The following is a 21,852-nucleotide window of genomic DNA, read 5'->3' as shown; positions in this document are numbered from 1 at the left end:
TTTGAAGAAGAAGTTTGTTTTAGTTTCCATGTTGGAGGACCGTGGCTATGATATGATATTTAGGAAAGGAAAGGCTTTCCTCCATCACATAGCCTCAGGACAAGTGAAGAGGATAGAGGTCCGGGTGAATAACCTCTACAAATTGGATGTAGAATATTGTGTTGCTTTGAGCACAAAAGCAAAAAAGGTGCAGAGCCGAGACATCAGTAAGTTGTGGCATAGAATATTGGGTCACTTGCACCACAAATCTTTGAAGATCGTGTAGTAAATTTCTACATGACTTCCCAAGGGTACATTAGAGTAGAGAAACACATCTAAAGGGTGTAAATTAATGAAGTACACCAAATCTACCTTACAGTATAAGGCAATCGAGTGCAAGCGATCCATGAAATAGTTGACTCAGATGTGTGTGGACCATTCTAGGCAACATCCATGGCCAAGCATAGGCATTATGTAATATTTGTATGTGATTTTTCTCGTAAGTGCTGGATTTTCTTCATATAGAAGAAAGATTAGATGTTCACTATATTTTGTGAATTTAAACACTGGAAGGAAAGTTTAAGCTCTTAGGAGCAATAATGGTTGAGAGTATGTGTCAAATGAATTCAAGAACTTGTGTGCATCAAAATGCATTCGATAGGAGTTAATAGCACCTCGTAACCCACAATAGAATGGGGTGGCTAAAAGGAAGAACAAAAGTATCTTTGGAGTTGCACAGATGATGTTACGTGATCAGGGCCTACCATTGCACTTATGGGTTGAAGCATGCAACACAGTTGTATATGGGCAGAACAAGATTCCTTATCAGATTCTTGGGATGAGTACACCAGAAGAAGATTTTTCAAGTAAGAAACTAGATGTGGCACACTTCAGGATCTTTTTTTCATTAGTTTACTATCATGGTACCAAGGATACAAGGAAAAGCTAGAGCCAATAGCTAAGTTAAGTATATTTGTGGGGTACACTAATACACCTCACAACTATCGGGTGTACCTTCCATCTCAAAGGATGGTAATGGTTCATAGAGATGTGAAGTTTAATGAAGAGAAGGCCACGAGATGCCCCCTTGAGAGGGAGCTTCAGTTGCATGGAGAAGAGGAGTTTTTAGCTCCAAAGGAAGAACCTTAAGATGATGTGGAGAAACCACATGCAGAGGAGTAGAGAGTAGAAGCACCCACTCATGGAGATACTTCTAGAGATGGAAGGAAGCATAGCAGAGAGGCTAAAAGATTGATGCATGATGCTAGAGATAATGTGGGAAAACCTACATCATAGTGCAGGAAGAGGATGTCACTAAATCGAAGCATTAGCTACATGGCTCTAATGAGCGAGAGTGTAGAGATTGAGCCATCCTCATTCAAGGAATCAGTACAGAAACTAGTATGGTTTGATGCCATGGTTGAGGAGTATTCCTCCATTACCGAAAAAAATGTTTGGGAAGTGGTCCCAAGACCCGCAGATAAGTCAGTGGTGAGTTCCATATGGCTTTACAAGGTAAAAAAAGTAGCAAATGGGACTGTGTAGAAACATAAGGCCATATTTGTGGCTAGAGGGTTATCTTAGGTGGAGGGAATTAATTACGAGGAGACCTCTTCTCTAGTAGCAATGTACTCTTCAATTAGATCTATTCTAGCACTATCAATGTAGATGGGATGGAAGATACTGCAGATGGATGTGAAGACAACATTCCTCAACGGTGTGATTGAGGAACAAGTTTACATTGAGTACCTAGAAGGATTTGATACCTTCAACAAATAATCACATGTGTACAAACTCAAACAAGTGCTATATGGATTGAAACAAGCACCCCGTGCTTGGTACATCGAGATTGACAACTATTTCACCAGGTTGGGCTTCACCAAAAGTGAAGCAGATGTGAACCTTTACCATATTATGGTTGAAGGTAAATTGTTGATTATATTATTATATGTCGATGATTTAATTCTAACAAGTGATGAGAAGCTGGTAAAATCTTGAAAATGGGATTTTTTAAGAGAATTTGAGCCGAAGGACTTGGGGCTCATTACTTCCTTGGTATGGAAGTATGGAAAGGAGATGAGGAACTGTTTGTCTCTTAGGGAAGTTATGCCAATGAGATCCTCAAGAAGTTCCACATGGAGAGCAACAAACCCATGGAGACTCCTCTAGCAGGGAACTGGAGGAAGGAAGATGCTACCTCAGGTGAAATAGTGGAGGCTAATATTTACAGGTAACTTGTGGGTTAACTTATATATTTGGTGAACACATGACTGGACACATATTTTACAGTTAACCAGCTTAGTCAAGCAATGGTTAATCCAATCAAACTCTATTGGAAGGCAGCTAAACATGTGTTGAGATACCTCAAAGGCACCACTCGGTTTGGTCTTTGGTACAGACAGACAAAGGGAGTGAATCTTCAATGCTTCACAGATACAAATTGGGTAGGGAGTCCATCTAACAGGAAGAGCACATTAGCATGAATGTTATGTATTGGGTCAGCAACAATTTCTTGGTACAACAGAAAGGAAAGATCAATTGCACTCAGTTTGGAATAAGCATAGTACATCGATTCTATCTAAAAGCTTGTGAGGCTATCTGGATGAGGAAGATCCTTGTTAGGTTATTTGGTCAGCAGATGGATCCTACAGAGATTTGTTGTGATAATAATAGTTATATCAAACTCTCTGAGAATCGATTTTTTCATGATTGTACCAAGCATATCGACATCTGTTATCACCATCTATAAGATTATGTGCAGAGGAGAATCATGTTGTCAGAGTACATTCATACAGAGGAACATGATGCAAATGTTTTGACAAAGGCATTGTCAAGATGAAAATTTGAGTTTCATAGAAGATAGACCAGGTTAGCAGATAATCGGCTACCCCAGGGTAGCAAATAATCCCTCTCTTGTTGAGAGGGAGTGTTGAACATGCAACAAGAAAATCCTAATTTAATTTTGTCCTTGAATTAAAATAGGAATAAAATTGTAATTCTACATCTCATGACAACTTGTATTAGTTAACTATGTTAATTTCACTTAGTTGGCTCAGTTGATCCGATTTGAGGATCTAACTTGAGCCATGTAGAGTTTCTCCTACATTATAGGAACCATGGTTGAGTTTATTTTGAGTTATAACTAATTAATTCAATTTAATTGAGTTAAAGTTAGTTCAAGTAGTTCAAACTATTGGAGGAACTAGTGGGAGGCCTAGTAGTGTGGTGTTGCCTATAGTATAGTGTGGTGTTGCTTGTAGTGATCAACCATTAAACCAATGACTCACTCATAAATAACTCATGTGTGTCATATCTGAGAGTTACCCAGTTGACATTGGAGTTCAGGGACAATGTGCTATCAATTGTATAATCATCTAAAATGTACATGTGGTGCATGAAGTTAGAAGAAGGCCTATGAGTATTATGTGATTCCAATTGAGGAATTTCCCTCATTAATAGGGGGATAATTCCCAAGGAAATAGGGACTTGGGAAAGCATAAAATTGGTTAAGTATTTAATCAAGAATGATCTAAAATGATCAAGGAGTAAACTGGAGGAAAAAATATGCTCAAAGTTCCAGAAAATGCTCAAAAATAAAATTTATTAAATGTTTTTTAAATTAGATCCATTGTGTATATTTCTTCATTCTGAATCCAACACAACTTGAATGGTTGAAATACGACTTTGTATGATAAAGTTATAGTGAGTCAAAGTTCAAGTCCAAACAGGGAACAAAAGTCAAAGGTCAACAGGTTAAAGTCAAAGTCAACACTTAGGGTTCTGGTAGTCAATGGTCAACTCAAGGTTCTGACGGTCAAGATTCTAGGCTCATGGTTCTATCAGACACATGGTGCTTTCAGATCTCGACAAGTGGTAGCTTGTGATTTGGGCATAGGGTCCAATGACAAGGCGACATGTGGCCCTATCAAAAGGTGCCACGTGGCCTTCACAGGTTGTTCAAAAGTTTTTTAAGCAGAGCAATGAATCAGGTGAGATTTGATCCCCTAAAATTTTCTCTACAAATATGATGTCTTGCCATTGGGCTACAATTTTGGCTTGATTAATTTTCTCTGCCATATCCGTCGATGCTCCAACTATAATATCCAAACTCTGCTCCAACTCCTCTAACGAATTCTATGGTAAACACACTATGATACGGGTGACATATTTTATTCCATGCAATATGGTTAATTAAAATCCATATTTTAATTATAATATGGGATTTGTGATTTAATGGAGTTACGTGGAGTGAATTTTAATAAAGGGATAAGGTTGTTATCATATGGTGGACTGGCCACAGGCCATGTGAATTTTACATTATATATTCAAGAGGGAATGGGAAGTGGGTATGGCTAGACCCCACCACCATCTATTAAAAATATATATATTTGTTATAATTTATCTTATCATATCACAATGGACCCGTAGGGAGGTTGGGATTTGACCCCTTGACCTCTCACATTTTGTTATAAAAATTTACCCTGGCAATGCATCAGAGGATCTCAAGTTGAATTTTGTGTAGCAAAAGGAAATTTCATGTAGTGACAGACCAGCGGGATAAGGAAACTTTGGAGAGACATTCTAGGTAAATTAGGAAGCCTTTTTCAAATCTGAAAGTTGCTACATGATCCAGAGACATAGCAGAATACAACATAGTCAGTTTGGATTGTAGTTGAAGCATTTTTATATGTACTTTTGATTTTTTTTTTAATATAAAGGCCTCCCCATTAAAGATCGGGCCCAGATAGGTAGGCTTGAAGATAGCCGAACTCCATTATCAATGTGTTGGTGTCATTTTATCTTGTGTACTTCATTATTGATGTTTATTTTGCTGAAATTTTCCTTTCAAAATTCCTTTCAAAGTTAAATTGAGTTGTTTTTAGTGGTTGTTTTTAATTACATGGATACACTTTTAAAAGTTTAATAAACCAATATCACTTTTGATCGGGATTCAGATCAATTGGTATTAGAGTGGTTATTGATGGTTTGTTTTAAATGTGCATGATTACCAAGAGAAAATCAAGGTGTGATGAAGGATAACTTGTTAAAGGAGATCCAGAAGTTGGCTCGAGAAGAAGGATAACTCAAGGAGAAGAGATGGTTGAAGAAGGAAGATGCGATCATCCTTTCAGATGTGATGCGGGCTTTGTGGATACTTTCATGACCTTAAGATGCATGGTTGAGGAGATGTAGAATGAGTTCAAAAAGGAGAAAGAGGAAGATAAACCCAAAGATGAGGAAACTGAGGCATCACATTTTGGAAAGCTAAAAGTTGAAGGACCATCTAATTCAGGTAAAAATATAGAAACTGACGATGATAAAAAAGATCCCTTTTCTCATCTTTTTGGTGGTCAACCTGAATCGTCTTCTCCAAAACATTTTCTAAAATTGGATGTGAAATTCGACTTACCCATGTATAACGGTGAAATCAATGCAAAGAAACTTGATAACTGGATTAGACAAATGTAGATGTATTGTAGTGTGTAGCATATTTCTGATGATGTGGTCAAGATTCAATTGGTTTCACTTCATCTACAAGCCACTGCACTCATCTAGTGGCAGAGTAAGTTACAACATGGGGCTCAACGGATTGGTAAGATTTTCCATAATGGAGTGATTTTGTTTCTATACTTAGAAAGGAATTCTATCTGTTAATATATAAGGAGAAATCTTTAATAGAATGGAAAAGTACTAAAGTTAAGAAAGGGAAATCAATGCATGAATACACAGATGAATTTCGCAAGAAGGCATTAATGCTTGATATTCCCATACACAAGAAACTTTAAAGAAATATATATGAGGATTACCTGAGTATATTCGTAATATTGTATTCATGTTTAGTCTTACTAAACTAGATGAAGTGGTTTTTTAAGCAACTTACATTGAAACAGGAAAATCTAGAGTTGGTGTATCATTGGAATTATTGTCTAGAAAAGAGGGAAAAGGCAATGGAAAATCCAAGAGGACAAATTCCATTACGATGGAAGAGAAAGCTCTCTTGAAAGCATTGAAAGAAGGAAAAGAATGATGAAGAACATTGTTGAAAACTACACCCTTATAAGTGACCAAAGTGGTTTAAAGGAAAGAATGGTAAGAAAAACATTGTAGCAACAATAGCACCAATAGATTTGGGTTCAGAATTAGGTGATGAGGCTCAAATTGCAATAGGTTTAGCAGGTAAATATGATGATGGTATTGATTTTGATAATTCTTGTGATCAGAAGAGATGTAAGTTATTTTATATAAGGGTCACTATGAAGCATATTAAGATTGACACTTTATTAGATAATGGGCCTTAATCTAGTCTAATTTATGAGGAAGTGGTTAAGTAGTTCGGTTTAAAAACTAAAAATCTTCGTATACCTTACACACTAAATGGGATGAGAAAAAACCATAAATTTCCAATAACTAAGAAATGTATCTTACAATTTGCAATCACGTCTCAACTTGTGGATAAGGTCATATGTGATGTAGTGTCGATAGATGCATGTGGAATGGTCTTAGGTAGCCCTTATTTATATTATCGAAAGGCAATTTTGTTATAGACATTTTTGTGCCTCGCAGCATGGAGAATGAAAATGTCAATAATTACAGGGATCCTCAGTCCCTAAACATGTTGTTCTTACCCCTAGAAGAACAAGGTCAGCAAACCACAGCTTCCCATCAGTTCTCCACCTGAAAAACACTCAAAACAGGCTATTTTTGGATCATGTCAACTGCTCCACTGAGCAAATGCGCTGAAAGTCAAAACCAATGAAGGCTACCTACACTGGGCGAGATTGGCCAAGTGGCACAGTCATTCTGCAAGGTGTCAACTGCCCAGGAATCTTCCAAACTGACACTTGGTTCAAGGAATTCGCCTTGTGATGAGTAAGAGGTACTTGATCTCCATGTGTAAGCAAGGATCTCCAAGTGGACTTAAGAACTGAAGATTAACTGAAGAGGGAAAGGACACAAGGCAGCTTTATGTCAGTCTCAAGCTGACTCATCCTCTCTTCTTCTTTCCTATATATAGAGCTCTTCTATGAGGTCTAAAGAGGCTGGAATTTTGTGTAAAGCAAGGAAGTGCTGTTGGGTTACAGTTAGAGCTATTGGGTGATTGTTTTACTAGAGGTGAAGAGGAGAGTTCTTGCTGCTGGGGAGGTGCTACTGGATTGGAGCCATCAATGGTTGTAACCTTCTCAGAACCCTGTTACTTCTATCAATAAAGTTTTGCATGTTCTCCTATATACTTGTATTGCATTGATGTATTGTATTTACTTATATATTTGATTCACTCTAATCCATGCATCAGTTATGAGTACATGTATCTTGTAGTTTCCTCTCTTGTTTTGTGCAGGATCTGTGTGTAGCTGGGCCGGCAAAGAGAGTAAGGAGCTGGGAACAAGAGACAAAGAGAGAGGATAAGGATCGACTAAGCGAAAGACACCAGGTTGGTTAATCTTTTCTTCCTTCTCTTTGTACTTTCATAAAGGAAAACATCAAAGCTTTACTTTCAGTTGTTGCTAAAGACTGTCACCTTTAGAGTAGGGATAGGGTCATCCGAGTCGGATACTTTTCCCCACAACAAACTGGCGACTCCGCTGGGGAGCCTAGTATCTTGTTGGTGTTTGTAGTATCTTTGCTATTCATTTCCTGAAGAAAAGAGTACCAAATCGAAAAGCTTTTGACTATATCAAAAGCGAAGTAGAGGGGCTGCTGCTCTTGCTCATTTACTGAGCAAATTCATGATTTGAAGAGCTGATCTACAAAAGACTCTTTACTCTTTGTGATAGCTTTTCATCCTCTTGATCATCCCTTAGCCTGTACTTAACCTATAGCTTTTTATTTCAGCAAAAACAGTGCATTTTTGAGCTTTTTATGACCCGGAATTCCTTGTAAACGCAACTCTCGTGTCTCAGTGCAGGCTGTCCACAGGCAGTCTGCATTTCAGCGCAGGTACTCCCTTCGGGAACTGCACTGAGAATCAAACTGACAGACCAGAGCCTGCGCTGGTCCAGTTAGCCAGTGTCTTGCTGAGGTTTCCCTTAGTTTCTGAGCCCTGTTTTCACTGATTTTTTGCTGATTGCTTACTGGTCATTGTACTTGCTGTAAACTTACTTTCCTTGACATTATTCCGCCTCAGTTGTGTGATGAAACTGTGAGTGTTCTTTCAGTATTTCTTGCTTTAGTTACAGTGTCCCATTGTGAAAATCGAACCAGTATAGCTGTGGCCTCTTAGATCCTGAACTGTAAAAGTGTCTTTGTGATCTTAAGAGCTAGTTTTATTACTGTTCATGGCTGTTTGAGTTTGTTTGCTCTTCATTTTATGGTTTGAATCTATACATTTCCTGTGTTTAAACAAGTCTATCATAAGGTGTCTTTTTGATTGTGGACAAGCTTGTTTATTTCTACTTGAAATTAGATTCAAAATTATACAACAGTTTCCTTTCTGTCTTACATCAACATTAAGGATAACGAAAAGAAATACATGCATTGTGCATTTTGCATTTGACTGTGTGCTTGGCGATTTAGGAAAATGTGCATTTTAGTGTGTGTTCTATGATCTGTGGAAAAAGTTGTGTCTTTCTTTTCCCTCAGTAGATTAAGGTTTTCAAAGTTGAAAGATTGAAAAGATTTGCTTCTCATTCTTAGATTGCATATAGGAAGTTGTATATATACATCTCGTGGCGAACCTGAAAGGAAAACTGTTAAGAAAGATCAACATTAAAATAAACCCAATTTACATAACAACGCTTTGTAACTTAACGCAAACATCTAGAGGTCTAGGTAGAGACGTGTTCCGGCATCGTTAAACATAGTGACTGTCGATCTCTACGAAGGTGGGTGATTCCTCCTGAGAGTCGGTGGCACTAACACGGACTTGAGCTCCCGCGTACCGTCGCGTATATTGGGAGACCCCTATAGGCTTTTATCCTTTATCCTTAGGAAACCGTGTCGGCCGCCCTACTGATCGCGATGCAGTGAACACAGCATTCACGAAGATCGACCACCCGTACCGTAAAACGTATTCTGTGGTTTCGCGAAAGGTTTGGCACACCCCCTGCCTAGATCTCCAGAGCAGTTTCTTTTGGCCTTTTTCAAACTCTATAACTGAAAAAGTCCAACCGAGCATTTGTCACTTCGGGCTCGTTAATACATCGAAGGCGACTAGAGTCATATTTAGCTTTTTCTCGACTCTTAAAACATGAAAAAGCAAGTTTGTGTCTAAAAGCGTCGTTAATAAAATTTATTTTAAGCGGAACATAATCACCTGTTATTCCCACGTTGATCTTTCAGTCGAAAAGTATGGAGCCCACCAACCAAGGAAGTAACCTTGGCGGAAGTCCAAATCCCTTCTCCTCTTGGGGAGATGTTGGTGCGCCTCATATGGCTACATTGTCACTTCCAGGATTGACAATCGGCCTCCCTGTATGGCTCTTTTCAACTAATGTAGTCCAGATCGCCACTAATCCTGAGCAGTCGAATCAACAGTCAGAACAATCTAGAACTACCCACCAGCCTTCCACTTCTTACGATACTTCCTCTGATCCCTCATCTTCGCAAGGTAGAGCTGGCAAGAGTCAGCCTCCCAAGGAGAAGAAGGAAAAGAAGAAGAGAGAAAAGAAGCAGAAGGAGCCTCTGGCGAAGGCGACTGGGGGCAAGCAGAAGAAAGCTGACAAAAACCCACACACTGCACCGACCGGGCCTAAATCGCCATGTGTCATTTGCAAAGAGATCCACTTCCATCGTGATTGTCCTTGTATTCCCCAGATACTAAGGGACTGGTCCCCAAGGTTGCACAATCCGGTAGCATCAACCTCTGGTTGTCATGTTGATTGCAGTCCGTCAACTAACGAGAGTGAAGGACGAAGAAGGGGACCAAGATCACCCTGTCTATTGTGTGAAGGCAATCATACCCTCCACAAATGTCCATTCTTAGATGAGGCAAAGAGAGTTTTAGAAGATCGCCCGGTTTCACCGTTGCGACTTCCTCCTGGATATCAAAAACTCGCGCCAAATCCCTGGATAGTTGAAAATCCAGTTGACTCGCTCAAGTGGTCAGCTGAAGTGTCGGTCATTGAGAATGAACCTACTGAATCCAGACCAGACGAAAGTCTAAAGGTCGAAACGGCAGTTGACCCGGTTCTTCCTTCAGAGGTTTCATCGTCCAATGACTCCGTCATTGAAGACCCGTCTTCAAATGACACCGTCGCCGAAGAGTCAGCTTCATGCGACACCCTCACTGAAGAGAATAAGGATGACACCATCCAGGTTCTTTTCATCAGCACCGACTCTGATGAGCGTCAGGGCAATGCGCCCATTCCTTTATCGCAGGAAGGAACATCATCAGGGTCATACCCGGCCGTATATTCGGTCCCACCACCAAGCAACCTGGTTGTATCCTTTGATTGGAATCAACTAGGCAGACCCCGGTTACCAGCCAGTATACCATTCAGAATCATTGTCCAGATCTATAGAATGATTATGGCTGGTACTATCATTGATGAAGGGGCGTCTGTGAGTATCCTTTCCTCTATTGCTTGGAAAGCACTGGGTTCCCCAGCGCTTTTACCTGAGTTGAGAAATCTCTCAGGTTTTGATAAAGGAACCAGTCGACCGTTAGGGATCCTCCCCAATGTACCTGTTACATTGAAAGGGAAGACCGTCGAGATGAACGTGTTGGTCGTCCAAGGACCCTTGGATTATAACCTACTCCTTGGACGCGACTATATTTATTGCATGGGAGCGATAGTCTCCTCACTCTTTAGAGTAATGTGTTTTCCACACGAAGGAAGGATGGTCAAGCTCGTAGACCAACTTTCATTTCCGGGATCTCGCATCGCAAATAGTCAAATACCAATCCTAAATGGTCTGTTTTCTAAAGATACGCCTCCACCCCCGGTCCTCCTTCCCGATGAGTGCGAGTGATTCAGAAAGAAAGACTGGAACCCAGGGGGCATGCATCCTGGTCTGCTTCGGGCAGAAGAAACCCTGGGTATAAGGAAGAATTTCCGCAGAAGAATGGACTAGTCCGTACCCCATCCGGCGGTGGAAGAGGGGTTGTTCTAGAATAATATTCTTTTGTCAAAGTTATGCGAGTGAGATAATCTACTTCTCGCTCCCCTTGTCTAGATAATCAGGATACCGAAGATGAGGACCATTTGCTGTATCAAGTAGTAACCATCTTTGAAGTCAAGCCTCACCCATTAAAACATATGTTTTAAAGGATAAGTAGGGGCAGTCTCCAAAGAAAGAGATTCTATTGCTACATCAAGTGGCCACCATCTTTAGTAACCTAATGTTAGACATCGCCGAAGAAAGAGATTGATTTGCGGCAGCGAATAGAACCCTCTTCGGATAATAAGAAAGAAGCAAGCCTCCCTCAATAATACTAATGTTTTGTCTTTGAGTAGTGTTCTTCTCTTGTCACAAATAGCTGTTCGTTAAAAGTTGGGCCGACGGGAAGCCTGAGTACCGCATAAGACCCCTTAAAATAACGAGAAGACTAGTATCGTTAACATTAGATTAGCAAGATGACAAGTAGCTGTGAACACCCAAAGAAAAGCAGAGGTAGGGGAGAGGAGGGGCAGCCTCGAAATTCTATCCTATACCTGGGGGCATGCAAACTTTTGGAATGTAAGCAAGGGACGACTATTTATTTTTTTAAATTTTTAGGTCCTCCCTTTAAACCTGTAGGTCTAACCCTTTAAACTCGTAGGATTAGCCGTTTCCGACCTTGCATGAAGAAAGCCTGTGGGGCAAAGGTAAAAACTTGCCAAATTGGAGCATAGCTTCGTGAGATAAAGCTCCTTAAAAAATAGCTATCTCACAGGGGGCGTTCTTATTATGACTGGTATATCGAGCAGTTTTAGCACATAGTTCATGCTCGTTAAAAAATAAACGCAAGATCCGAGCAGTTTTAGCGCATAGTTCATGCTCGTTAAAAAATAAACATAAGTTTATGAGCAGGCTTTCCTTTAGAGTTCAAGCTCATTCAGAAAAAATGAACCGGTAAATACCCTTCTGAGATCGTAAATTCATCAGCCATAAAAGCCTTGGTCGTGTTTGTGCACCGTCACCTCCACTGTTCATTTGGCCGATCATTCACCTCCATTTGTGTGTTTACCTCTTTTGAGAAACAGCTGCGAAGAGTGATTTCACCTAGCCATCCTTGTGACACTGCCGTGATTGGAAAATTCCAACCTGTACCTGGAATCTGTTGCTATCCCTGTTTATCACTCGTTCCTCAAAAGACGAGTCTTCTTTGAGCTCTTTTCACTGACTCGTAAAATATGAAAAGTTTGCCGAGTTTTGGCCTTCCAGCTCGTTAAACGACCGGAACGCTATCCCTCCTCTAGATTTTAATCTTTTTGGACCTGAGGGATTATTGCACAAAAAGATCGAGCGCTTGTTTTGTTCGGCTCGTTAAAGCAATCGAAAACTCATCCCTTCTGTATTGTTTTATACTTTTTCGGACTTAAGGGATTAGATGACGAAAAAGGAATTATGGAGTTAACTTTCTGTACCTTTTCAGACTCTCTAAAAATGAAAAGGACCGAGTTATCCTTGTCGTTAGACTCGTTAAATTCATTAAATAGCGACAAACTTGTCTTTAGACGAGAACGAGTTTCCCTATCGCTAAGCTCGTTAAATCATAGCGATAGGCTTGCCCGAAGGGCAGGTTATAGAACAAGCATATGTTATCCTCCTCAAGCTTGACAAAAATAAAGAGGTACTGGTCAGAAATGACTGGGGAAAAATTGGGAGAACATCAAAGCTTAATGGTAGCAAGTCACTCTTGAACATGACACTTTTCCTCCGTTCCACATCGGGTTGGGTTGTTTCATTCACCGGTTTCATCACCATGGTCTTCGCCAAACCATCCACATTTGGGGTAATGCTACCGATCCATCGCATCAATGTCGTTGTATATTCAAGAGAGGTCATTCTGAAAGTGTCAACCGTGTCCCATCCACTGCCATACATTATCCTTCATCCATTCATGATCGCCACCCTGAATCATATGTCATAGTTTGTTTTCACCTCCACTAAAATCATTAGCTCCGTTCCGTGTCATTGATGTGGGATTCATTAAGGCCCTCCTTTGACGGATCGCTTCTTGTCGACTTCAGCTCATTATCCAAGAAGTTGATCTAGGAACAACCCCATCAGTACTTTGAAGCTTGCATGCCTCAATGGCAAGTTTCTCACTTCCGGTGACAGGTATACATCAATGACCTTCGACCAGAAGATTTTGCGTGGCGTTCGACGCCAAGTCCTTTATTCACGCCACGTGAATTGTACTGCAGTACCTTGAGAGTCATTATCATTATCGGTGATTCCTCTCGCGCTTGTTAACGGTTTTCATTATTGGCCGGTAATCAAGCGAGGTCTTTCCATGTTCGACTTCAGCGAAATTCTCACATGGATCGACTTGTACTTAGAGTGAAGATCGAACGAGTTTGAAGACCCCGGATCTAGTTTCATCCATCCGGGCTGCGATACATATTCAGGAAATATAAAAGCATTTGTCATGTACATCATTGCAGCAGATGATCATCCTACTCAAAGGATGATAATTCCAGCAGAGAATTATCGGTCTACCATCAGACGATCGTCTGTTCTATGTACCAAAATGTATTTATAAAGCTGAGCATGGGAATGCCCGCCTCAGCTAGATCATGAAAACAGAATGAAAAATAATGTATTGTATTGTATTGTATTACAGGGCGCCTCCTCAGCACTGGAATGAACTTCGGACCCTCTAGATAAAGCATTTCACCCGATAAACGGCCTCATACTTTAGGGGGCAACTGTTATAGACATTTTTGTGCCTCGCAGCATGGAGCATGAAAATGTCAATAATTACAGGGATCCTCAGTCCCTAAACATGTTGTTCTTACCCCTAGAAGAACAAGGTCAGCAAACCACAACACTTCCCATCAGTTCTCCACCTGAAAAACACTCAAAACAGGCTATTTTTGGATCATGTCAACTGCTCCACTGAGCAACTGCGCTGAATGTCAAATGCTCCTCCTTGTACCTGCGCTGAAAGTCAAAACCAATGAATGCTACCTGCGCTGGGCGAGATTGGCCAAGTGGCACAGTCATTCTGCAAGGTGTCAACTGCCCAGGAAGCTTCCAAACTGACACTTGGTTCAAGGAATTCGCCCTGTGATGAGTAAGAGGTACTTGATCTCCATGTGTAAGCAAGGATCTCCAAGTGGACTTAAGAACTGAAGATTAATTGAAGAGGGAAAGGACACAAGGCAGCTTTATGTCAGTCTCAAGCTGACTCATCCTCTCTTCTTCTTTCCTATATATAGAGCTCTTCTATGAGGTCTAAAGAGGCTGGAATTTTGTGTAAAGCAAGGAAGTGCTGTTGGGTTACAGTTAGAGCTATTGGGTGATTGTTTTACTAGAGGTGAAGAGGAGAGTTCTTGCTGCTGGGGAGGTGCTGCTGGATTGGAGCCATCAATGGTTGTAACCTTCTCAGAACCCTGTTACTTCTATCAATAAAGTTTTGCATGTTCTCCTATATACTTGTATTGCATTGATGTATTGTATTTACTTGTATATTTGATTCACTCTAATCCATGCATCAGTTATGAGTACATGTATCTTGTAGTTTCCTCTCTTGTTTTGTGCAGGATCTGTGTGTAGCTGGGCCGGCAAAGAGAGCAAGGAGCTGGGAACAAGAGACAGAGAGAGAGGATAAGGATCGACTAAGCGAAAGACACCAGGTTGGTTAATCTTTTCTTCCTTCTCTCTGTACTTTCATAAAGGAAAACATCAAAGCTTTACTTTCAGTTGTTGCTAAAGACTGTCACCTTTAGAGTAGGGATAGGGTCATCTGAGTCGGATACTTTTCCCCACAACAAATTTTCTACAAGGAACAGAACCAGTAGCATTTGTTTAAAAGGGGAATTGAATATTATGCATTCTCATCCTATAAAGGCAACAAAATATTTTCAAATAGTGGAATAGTTCAAGAGGGAAACTTATGTAAATAAAATTATGTTTGTACCGTCAACAACACTTAAGCATGAAACAATTAAAATATATCAAAAAAATGTGCTTAAGGAATCTAAAATTATACAACAAGTATCATTGCATGATAAGTTGAGTTGTGTTCCAATTATGAAGACTTAGTAGGGTGTAGTTTCATTTAAGTCAGTATGTTCAGTGTTTTTATTCAAATTGTTTATATTCAATAGTATGTGGTTGATAACAGCAAGCATGGATATGGATGGAAAATGGAACAATGTACTTTGAAATTTTTAAGTTGTATTTTATTGATGACTGTGTGGATGGGTAACATGTACAAATTCAAAACAGGTTGGCCCAAAGACATCGGGTAGGTGGAGAGACATTTTCCTCACCTTCAAACAGTACATACAACATTTTTGTGGTCTAAAAGGTCCTAGTGGGGAGGAATGATTAGGAATGATCCGAAATGATCATGGAGTGATCTATAAGATCCAAAATATGCTCAAAGTTTCAAAAATTGCTCAAAAATAAAAGTTGTCAAATACTTCTGAAACTAGCTCCATTGCATAGATTTCATCATCTTGAATCCAACGCAACTTGAACAACTGCAATATGACTTCGTATGACGAAGTTACAACCAGTCAAAGTTCAGGTCCAAACAGGGCAAAAAGTCAAAATTCAACTTGTTAAAGTCAAGGTCAATGCTCAGGGTTCTAGTAGTCAATGTCCAACTAAAGGTTGCTATGGTAAGGGTTCCAGACTCATGGTTCCAACTGACATGTGGAACTTCCAAAGCTCAACAAGTGGTAGCTTGTGATTTGGGCATATGGTCCAACGACAAGGCGAAACGTCACCTTCACAGGTTGTCAAAGTTTGTTAAGTGGAGAAATGGAAAGGACACGATTCGATCTCATCACCTTTTCTATAAAAATCTGATGTCTTACCATTGGGCTACAATTGTGGCTTGATTAATTTTCTCCACCATATCCATTGATACGCCAACTATAATATCCCAACTCTGCTCCAACTCCTCTAATGGATTATTCTATGGCGAACACATTATGATATGGGTGACATATTTTATGCCATGGAATATGGGTAATCAAAAGCCATATTTTAATTATAATATGGGATTTATGATTTAATGGAGTTATGTGGAGTGATTTTTAATGAAGGTATAAGTTTGTTATCATATGGTGGATTGGCCACAGACCATGTGATTTATACAATGTATATTGTGGAGGGAATGGTCAGTGGGTATGGATAGACCCCTGCCACCATATATTAAAAAAAATATCTTTGTTGTAATTTATCTTATCATATCACAATGGATCGGTGGGGGTCGGGATTTGACCCCCCAAGCTCTCACATTTTGTTATAAAAATTTAGCCAATGCATCATACGATCACAAGTTGAATTTTGTGCAGCAGGAGGAGGTTTTATGCAGTGACAGACGAGTGGGATAAGGATATTTTGGAGATAAATTCTGGGAAAACCAAGAAGCCTTTTTCAAATCTGAAAGTTGTTATAAGATCCAGAGATAGAGGAAAATACAACAGATTTGGTTTGGATTGTAGTTGAACAATTTTTATATGTAATTTTGATGATCTTTTTTTTTAATTTAATAAAAAGGCCTCCCCATAAAAGACCGGGACCGAAGAGGTAGGCTTGAAGATAGTTGAACTTAGTTATCAATGTGTTGGTGTCATTTTCTCTTGGGTACTTCATTATTGATGATTATTTTTCTAAAATTTTCCTTTCAAGTTTCCTATGACAGTTAAATTGAGCTACTTTTAATGGTGGTTTTTAATTACATGCATACACTTTTAAAAATTTAATAAACTCGTATCAATTTCGATTAAGATTCAGATCAATTCATATCAGAGCAGTTATTGATAGCATGGTTTAAGTGTGCATGATCACTAGGAGAAAATCAAGGCGTGGTGAAGGAGAATTTGTTGAAGGAGATCTAGAAGTTAGCTCAAGAAGAAGGACAACTCAAGGAGAAGAGATGGTTGAAGAAGGAATATGTGATTATCCTTTCAGATTTGATGGAGACTTTGTTTATTCTTTCATGACCTTGAAATCCATGGTTTAGGAGATGTACTGATGTGGCTCATCAATATGTAAATTATATGGGCCTTAATCCCACTCTCCAGCTTATTAAAATCAAATATTCTCACATTTCTTTACATATTTTATTATATTTTTCTTAGTGAGAAGGCTAAATGTGACTTGTTATGTCATGTGGCCTAGTGTGCATTAATTATGGGATTTGGAGTAGTTTTTGGCTAATTTAAGTGCAAGAAGTCGAAGTAGACAAACAAGAGGTATTTTAGGAGATTGGGTCCCCCTCCTTAACTCCTCAATCACTTGAATATTCCTCAACCAAATCTCCTCAGCTTGGAGTTACAAGCAGACACGCCCACCAAGTTCATTGGAATCCAAGCCAGTGATATTTCAAGACAAGTTAATCTCAAGTTTGGGAGGAAAGCCTCCCTAATTTTAATGAATTTGTTGGTAGCTTCAATTGTATAAATAAGAAGGCCTAGGGCCTCATTAGGATTCGATTTTTTATTGTAGCCAAGAGGCAATTTAGAGCTTAAGATATTGTGACTATTATTCTCATGTTATTTTTCACATTTTGGCGATAATGAAAAGGGTTTCTTTGATCCAAAATTGAGTTGACTCAGAGGGTTGAATCTCTTGGGTTAGGGCCCAACCCTAGCAGAAGAGGTTCCTCTTCTTTTTTTACATGTATCTGTAGATTAGAATCATAGATTAGCTGTTGAGATTATTTTTGTTTTGTTTAATTTGCAAGTATTTGAATGATTGGTTAGTTTTGTTTCCATTAGTTGGAGAAGTAGATCAGTGTTACAGTAGGGAAAGAAAATAATTCAGAAAATATTGTGACAGTGGCCTCATGCCCATCTCCTTCATGGGATCATGGTTTTAATACCACACTCTCATAGTCCCAAAAAACATAGTTATGTTTTGCTTATTGCATAGCTTAGGGTTTCTTTTTGAGCAAGTCATTGTTCATGATTTCTTAGAAGCACTTGCAATTGTCATGTTGCATTCTTAAGTTTGTTGTAGATTAGAAATCATTCCATTCCATAGATTTGATCCACTAGCCATCAATAAATTAGCTTCCTAAATTCAACTCATATTCTCCACATTTAGATAAATGTGTGCATAAAATGAAGAAATGAATATGTTTTGTTGCAGGAGTTTATGATCTATAGGGATAAATCATTCTGCTAGCCTCATCTAAGTCTTCTCCAAGTATCACCAAACCCTACCAACCATCAGTTTGGTTTCTCTTTTGTATCCCACCGTGAACAACCACCTTGAGAAAATCTAACCATCCTGAAGAGTTGGGTTGATCCTTGGGTAGTGTGCACCTTCCCCATACCTTATTCCACCATCATTCACCTTCCCAATACTTCATTTCACCTTCCCTACCTTCCTACAACTTTTAGCTAAGTTTCCTGTATAAACCAAGACATCATGTAGTAATTACAAGAAACCCTGTAGCATCCTATTTTAGACTGTTTTGGCAAAAAATAATGACCAGAGCATAGGGTAGTCCTTCAACTGGATCTCCATACCCCTCAATGTCATTTTTGACTAGTTTTCCCATGCCTTTCTCCCCTGCAAAAGATCAACTTGATTAGTTTAACATTTACATTTCTAAATTGAAAGCCAAAAGACTCTTTTTTAAAATATTTAGCTAGTGCATGCATATATCAGTCTTAATAATATATTTTTTTTCTCGGTAAAAAACTATACTATTATATTATGTACAGGATTCAAAAATTACATCATGGTAAATCAAGAGAGAACCAGGCTCTGGGTATGTCACCCGCGAGCAGTTGAGGCCAACCAGGAAACTAGCCCACGCAGGGGCACCAAACATATAAGCGAGATTGTCCAAAAGAGCAAGCCCACGCAGGGGCACCAACCGTTTTATCCCATGCAGGGGAGACTGACCTTACCCATCCCATTACCAAGTTTCAGAAACAAAGTCAGCAAAACAGACAGCGAAAGAGACCAGAAGCATTGATGCTATAACTGAGCCAAAACAAACATCAAAAGAGACCAGAAGACCAGACCGAAGAGCCAAAGGAACCTTGTGCTCGGGCGTCATTAATCGTCCATTCGAACTTCCTCTACCCGGCACCAACCGTAGGCTTCCCTTTCAGCAGCAGTGGGAAAAGTATCTTCCTCTTCGCCGGTCCCCGCCCTCTGATCGTGCTTGCTTTGCGATGCGTTTTCCGGGTCTGAGGCAGGACCTTTAACCTCCTGCTCTGTATCAGCTTCAGGAACCTGTGCTTCGTGCCTCTGGTTATCAGTTTTCCTCTGCCCATGTTCATCCAGGGAATCATCGTCTTCCCGGGCATTTTCAATGAACAGGACCGAGACATGCGCACTAATCCGCGGGTTATTCGTGGAACTGCTAAAATTGAAGATAGCAGAGCTGAAGCCAGGCAAGGCAGTCGAGATCAAAGCCCCTGCATCCATGAATTGACTGGAATGGAGGGGATTAGCTCCAGTGGAGCGAGCAATATTGCAATGGCAGCAATGGACAACATTATCTGCCTCGTGACTGCGAGAGGTTCCTCCTCTGGAAGTTCCTTGACGGCTAAGCAGACAATGTCGAGGTCTCACCATTCTCACAGGGGGCAAGGGGAGGAAATTCGAACAGACTTATGAGCCCCAATTTTTGGTACAATTTGGGCTCATTTGGCCTACTTACTTTGCTCAACCATTCATCTTTTATCACTTATGCATTCATTTCTTGGTATATTCGTGTTATTTGTAGGAAGAAGGGCAGGCATTATATCTATGTGGCTAATACATGATGATTTCAGGTTTTTTTGGCATTAAAGGGAGCAAAGACCACACAATTGGAGACAAGGAGACAGCCAAGGTGGCATTGCTGGTTTTTAGGGAGGTTGTCCACAGTCTTGATGACCCTCCTCGTGATTTCCACCGTAACTCCGAGCTCCAACAGCTCTCCCCACCGAGCTTAGAGGCAGCCAATGGTTTCTATAGGAACAACAGTTTAAACTTCAGTTGGACGGCCGAGCTCCATGAATTAAGGAAGCCTGCTTGCTCATCATCATGCATAAATACTGAGGCCGTAGCCTTTCATAGGAGCTTTTTGAACTTTTGAATTACTATTGTAATTTCTGAGCACGAGTTACAGCTCGGTGTTTGTTTTTGTAAGCCAGTTTTGGCATGACATTAGACTTTTGATTATGAATAAAGGCAAGCAGATTTGGATCTAATTCTGAGTTTTTAAGGGAGTTATAGCTCTCAGGTTAGGGCCCAACCTGAGAGCAATAGACCTCCTCTTCTTTGTATTGTTATTGTCTTTCTTTTCAGCACTTTGTTTCTTTGTTTTGACATGCATTTCGAAAACACAGTCTGCTGATTTGATTTCTTTAATGAGATTGAGTAGGATTAGCTTATGGTTAAATTGCTTTTAGTTGCTTAGATTAGAATAGGAGGATTGTAATTCATTGGAGCTCCAGAAAAGGTTGATAGTGCCTTCACTGCCATCTCTGTTTAGAGATTGGGGTGCAGTCTGTACCAACCACAAAAAAAACGCAGTCTTTTTACTTCCATGCAAGCTGCAACACAGTCATTTTAATTGTAGATCCATCCATGCACTCTGATATTGAGCCATACTTCTTCATTCCAACTCCATGCACGAATTCTCTTCACGATTTACATTGATGTTCATTGGTTTAATAGCACAGGTAGCACAGGTTAACGAATTCTCATTTTTGGTGCAAAACATAAGCAATTTGTTTTATTTACACTACTCAACATCATTCCATTTCCTTCTTCTTCTTCTCAACCACGCCTAAAGCCACCTACTCGACCTCTGTTCAGCTCGTTTACCTTCCAACTCTTCCATTGTTCACGTAGCCCCATTTTCTTGACCGTTCGTTACTTCCATCCTTCTATCCACCAACCAACTTCATGCACCCTTTCTCCATCTTATTTCTCTGCCCCTGAGCCATCACAAGCTCCATCTCCATCTTACCTATCCACCCATACCGCTCCATCACTTCACCATCACCCAAAACTCCCACGGTAGAACATCCTGTAGAAGTTAGCAGACTTCCTGTAGAATTCCTGAGTTTCTTGTAGGATCCCCTGCAGACATCCTGTAGAAGCCTGCAAACTCGGTTGCCGAGCACCTGAACATTGTGGACTTCTGTGGACTGATGATAGGGATCCCCTGGGACCTCTCCTAGCCCTCCTGTCCTTTCCCAAGCTTTCCTTCACTTCAAACCACTCCTGCACAGTCAAACCCTAATCAAAAGCACAATCATAATAACTCCAACCACTTAAGCAAAAATACAAAAACATGTTCTTTTCAGATGCAAGTAGCTTAGATTCATGCATTTCAACTCACTAGAAGTAATGGCATCATTGGTAGAAGTTTCATTCCCATTTTTGCATTGTAAGGGTTAAGCTAGTCAAATTAGGGTTTACTATGGTTTCCATGTTTTGTTGTCTTTCAGTTTCTTTTTGCAAAGTAGGTTAACTTCCTTCGAGATAGCTTTCGTCCATCACTCATAAAGCTTCTTCTGAGAGCATATAGAAGTTGGCTTGAGCCCTAGCGGACTTGTGCCAGCTGACCAAGTGACAGCTGCGACAAGAGCTAGTACTTGTGCATACAACACCGTCGCTTCCAAGTTTGTACGAACTACCGGGTTGATAAAATTAGAGATAGGAAGCTCCAGGAGTTGTAGCATTATTGCTACAATACTGGAGCCCACCATCTTTTTGGCGCCGTTGCCGGGGAAGCGTCAGAGTATTAGTAATTGTTGCTTTTCTTCTACTTTCTTACTCTTGCTTTCTGCCAAGTAGTTTATTTTA

This window comes from Pinus tabuliformis, chromosome 2_2 (assembly GCF_031772625.1).
Source record: "Pinus tabuliformis cultivar Carrire ecotype Pingquan chromosome 2_2, CPIR1, whole genome shotgun sequence".
NCBI lineage: Eukaryota > Viridiplantae > Streptophyta > Pinopsida > Pinales > Pinaceae > Pinus > Pinus tabuliformis.
Note: the sequence above shows the minus strand (reverse complement) of the source record.